The sequence below is a fragment of the Silene latifolia genome, chromosome Y, assembly GCF_048544455.1.
Source record: "Silene latifolia isolate original U9 population chromosome Y, ASM4854445v1, whole genome shotgun sequence".
Taxonomy (NCBI): Eukaryota; Viridiplantae; Streptophyta; class Magnoliopsida; order Caryophyllales; family Caryophyllaceae; genus Silene; species Silene latifolia.
The window spans coordinates 331,489,522-331,494,615 of record NC_133538.1 but is presented as its reverse complement, the minus strand read 5'-3'; positions in this window follow the sequence as shown (position 1 = coordinate 331,494,615).

Here is a 5,094-nt window from a genome sequence, read left to right as displayed (position 1 = left end):
CTCCCAAACCATTTGATTGGGAATCTTCTGGTGTATGTGAATCTTGTAATCAAAGCAAGTTAATTCATGACTTTTTTTGTAAAAGGATTATAAATAGAGCAAGATATTCGCCCTATTTACATTTTAAAGTGTATGATCAAATATAATTTTAATCAGAGAAGGTTATTACTTCTTCATCTGTTTTACCAACGAATTAGGTAGATACTTGATATCTACTTAATGAGGTAAGAAGAGAAATTCTTTGAAAATGTTCAATGAATATTTAAAAAGTATCAAAACCTACAGATTATAAAACCAAAGTATCAGTACTTTGTTCAAATAGGGAACAATAAAGTGATGACTTTTATCTGCACCAAAAAGAGTGTGATATGGTATCGCAAGTTCACTTTCATTATGATATGATTGAATCTTTACATTATAGTTGGACGTAGTTTCTGTTCTAAAATTTGTCTGGCATTTGAATTTTATACAAATATAAAACATGGATAACACAATCATCTACTTTTCATATGAGATATGGTTAAGCATGGTACCTAAATTGTAGCTTGTTTCGTTAGTAAACATGTGCTCTCTCTTCCTACATGATCACGAGAACAAAGGGTTTGTGGCTCGTGTTGCTCTCTATTAAAGAAAACAAGATTATTTCTTAAAGACAGAGTGGGAGAAAATGTTCAAGAGCCACAAACTGAGAATAAGACGTAGCAAGATGTTCCTTCTTGGTCAAAATCAGTATTTATTTCCTCGAAACCTAAAGTGGACAAGAGTCATGTTATTTTTGAAAGTAACAAACTTTTAACTTATTAAGATGCTTTATCTAGTTTCAACTCCGCAAAAGTCCGAACTGAATATGAACATTAAGATGTTTCCATAACTTGGTTGATTGGTGGTAAGAGGTTTACACCAATTGCTACGCTTCGTTAAGTTTAGATTTAATAATATTATTTGACTGTTGGATTTTAGAATCATGTTGCATAAGTTTTGTAAATCCCAACTATCCTAAGGTAGGATACGAACTTAAGAAGAAATCTTAAGTAAAAGTTAAGGAGTTGAATTGTATGTTTTGATCATGTGATAAACTTTTCTCGAATTGTCGAGTAGTTCTGTTTATAGATGGAGTTTAGTGGGAGTAATGTGGTGTTACTAGTCTTATACCTAAGGGATATATTGATCATTATGATGATGGAAGACTTAGGAGAAGAATAATACATCTCTAAAGTATCCGGACCTATTAAGATAGTTCTAAGAGGATATTAGCGTTAAATGAATATTCTTATATTAATAAGAATCTTGACAAGTTCAAAAGTATTGAAAATGTAGAAATTGAATCCACATGCTTCCGCTGCGGGATTAATTCATTACGCTAAGATGTATCATCATTCTTAAACTTTGTGTACTTGGAGTATGACGAGAAGTTACAAATCAAATCTTTGAGAGGAGTCTCTATACAGCCATATAGTTCATTGGTTAGTACTCAAGAAGTACTAAAGATATGAAGCTAAGCATTTAGAAATGAGATGGATTTATGTGCAAGGAGTTACACAAAAACCATATTCTAAACACATAAGAATGGTTAGAGAATCATCTTGGCTATATTATTTAAGGAGAATATCTGCTAGAAACATCCCATGCTTTTTAGTGCATATTTGGGTCATTTATTATCTTTAGTTCTTTGTTTTGCATATTCTTTGAGGTTTTGTGTCCTTGGTAGGAAAGGAGTGCAAACCTTGCATTTTCATGGCAAAATGAGACTAAATTGATTGAATCCAATGACCAAGCATCAAGGAGAGACAAGATTAGAAGGCCTTTGTACATATTATAGTAGTTGGGCAATGATGAGGAAAGATCCTTGCATCCCCAAGGAAATCCCCAAGGATTTTATGAAGAAAAGGGAAGAAAAGAAGAAGAAACAAGTCTGAGCAGCAATCCGTGCGGATTGTCCTGAAGACGCCCGTCCTCAGGACTACAATCCGTGCGTCTTCCATCAAAGACGCCCGGGCAGCAGCACCCAGAAGACGCCCGTCTTCTCCCAAAGACACCCGGGCAGAGACTCACGAATCCGGTCATCCCGAGCCTAAGACGCACGGATTCCAAGACAGCGCAAATTCGTTTCTTCAAGCTTCAAGAAATATGCCCATCCTTCAGAAAATAGCGGCGTTTCCTTAAGTAGGGACTTAACCGTCATTTAAGCCCTTAGTTAACCCTAATGCATCCACTTAATTTCCACTATAAATACCCCATTAGTCTAATTGGAAGAGCATGTTCTTCTTATCAATTCTTAGAGTAGTTAATATCAATCAAATCTCTCTTTAGTTTTGTAATCAACAATTAATCAAGTTTTAATACAAGTTTTATTTCCTTAATCTCTCTTTTGTTCATCCTTTATTTTGGGTAATTGAAGATTATTTGGGTTATTATTGGGAGATTGACAACCTCTCAATCAAGCATCAAGTACTTCTATTATTCTTTGCTTTATTATTGGAATCATTAGTAGGTATAATTTTCTTAATCCCTTTTTAATTATTGCTAATTACTTTCATTTTTTCATCATGTTTCACTTTGTTGGTATGATTGACAATCTTGCTAGCATGTTCAACATGATAATGAGTGAGTAGTTCCATAGCTAGGGTTAATGGGTGATTAGGGAAAACGAACATGGGGAATGATTCATGCTTAAATTAAAATGCTTTCATGGTTTATTTGCTTGCTTGTTTTGATCTCAACTCATGCACATGTTATGTTTGATGAAATGCGAGCCTATGAATCCTTGCATTTTTTACCCATCACCTACCTTTTCAATGAGACTTGTAAGATTTAAACCAACTCGAGTCTCATTAGACCATGCATGTTGTTGAGTAGGGAAGACTAAGTCGACCTGTAGGTGTTGTACAATCTAATCGATTCGGCTCCGGGACCCAAACTTTCCTAGGATTGTAAGATATAACCCAACTCAATCCATCACAACAATAATTGCTTGCTTATAATTTGAGAACATGTTTGTATGATCAATTCCCATGAATCCCCTACGACCCCATGACACCCTAGTGCTTTTTATCAATTGTTTACAACCCTTTCAATTCATCTTGCTTATTTACTTTCATTGCTATTTAGTTTAGTGACCTTCTACATCAACCCAAATTGTGACACCCCTAAGACACCACTAGTCTCAATAGAAATCTCATCTCAATTCTCGTCCCTTGGGATCCAACCTTTACATGCCTCTTTACTAATTGTAGAGTTGTTTGTGAAGCTATAAATTGTGTTTTGGTCTAGGTGCTCCTAACGACAAGTTACCGAAAAGATTTAGTCCCGACCAAAAATGGCGCTGTTGCCGGGGACGGTGTTGTTTATTTGAATTGTTCTTTTGTCTAGTTTTAGTTGTACTTCTTTTTCTTGAATTTTATTGTAGTTGTTCTATTTCACATGCTCAACATGTCTACATTCACTTTTTGGCAAGATGAAAATGAGTCTTTTGATAAGTACATTGCTAGATTGGAAGATTATATGACTCATGCTTGGCATCATGGTTTTACTCTTTCAAATTATGAAGCATGTCGTGTTGTTTATAATGGCATGAACCTTGAGACCCGCAACTTGGAATTTCACTTGAGTGGTGGTAGGATTTATGAGATGAGTTGTGAGGAATTTTGGGAATTTGTTGAGTTCATGACCATTCATTGTCTCAAGCAAACTATACATGACATATTTGAAAGTGCCAAGGAAGGTATAGAAGCGATAAAACCAACATTTCAAAAATTCATTGAGGAAAACTATGATGAAAATGAGATTTGTGAGGATGAGAAACCTTTATATAACCTTGAGCCAACCTACTTTGTCGACAAAATTACCCCACCTTGGGAAGAAGGAGTGCTAGATGAGGAGAGTGATGATGAGGAGGAGTACATTCTTGATTGTGAAACTAATGCTTTGATGCCGTCATCCTACTCTTCTTGTGTTTCAATGAAATCAACCTCCATGGAATTTGATGTTAATGGGCAAAGTGAGAATGATATGGATGTGAACTTGAGTGAAAACTCACCCTTTGAGGATGACATATTTGAGGGAGACAATTGTGTTGAGCTTGGTGAGCCTTGCTATGACAACCTCTTTGATAATGGACCTTGTTGGGATGAGGAATATGATGAGGACATTTGGGAACCCCAAATAGACACCCTTAAAATCACCTTGGATGATAATGAGAGTACTTGCATTGAATGTGGTGATTTTAACCATTTGGAGGAAGAGTTGAGTGAATTGCCAACCCACTACCCATTTCATGCTTCTTCCATCCATCATTTCTCTTATGATTTTTGTCATGATGCTCTTGATATGCTTGTTCGGTATTTTACTTGGGCATTTTTCAATTGCATAATCTTGTGTTGCTATACATGCCTATTCATGTCCCACTCCCAAGAATTTGACTGACTTCTACGTGCTTTGAGTGCTAGTGATGATTTTCCATGAAATTGTTAATTGATAATCTTTGGTTTGATGGAGTCCCTTAAAAACCATTAATATGCATATATGCTAGTTCCATCATGGCATGTAGTTTGCATGTTAGAAAAATTTTGCGAAACCGTCTACTTGGGAAGCCTTACAAGCGTATATAGGCCCTAGTAGATGCTTTTTCTTCTTAAAACTTTGCTTGTTAGAATGCTTGTAAAACACCCTAGGATGTGTCATGCTAGTATCCTTTGACCCATGGATTAAGGCCTAGTAAAGAGTACCTTGTGGTGTGATAACTCCTTGGCTACCGTTTATTCCAAGGTGACCCTTGAAACCATGCATCCATGCATCCATCATCCATGTTCTACCACATTTTTGTCATCAAAGGGAATGGGCAGAAAAAGAAATCAATTTGAGTTTGATGAAATGAAAGGTGAAATAAAGTTTGCAAAAATGCATCTAATGAAAAGAGGAGCAAAAATAGAACTCCTAAAGCTTCAAATATAAGCCACCCTCACTACATATGGGGTGACTTTGAAAATGTTCAAAAGAAATGCAAAGAAAAGTTGAAAGTTGTCAAGTGTTGAAATGCCAAAAATCAAAAAGAAATGGCAAAAAAGTGTTCTCAAATGTCATATGTCACAAGAAATT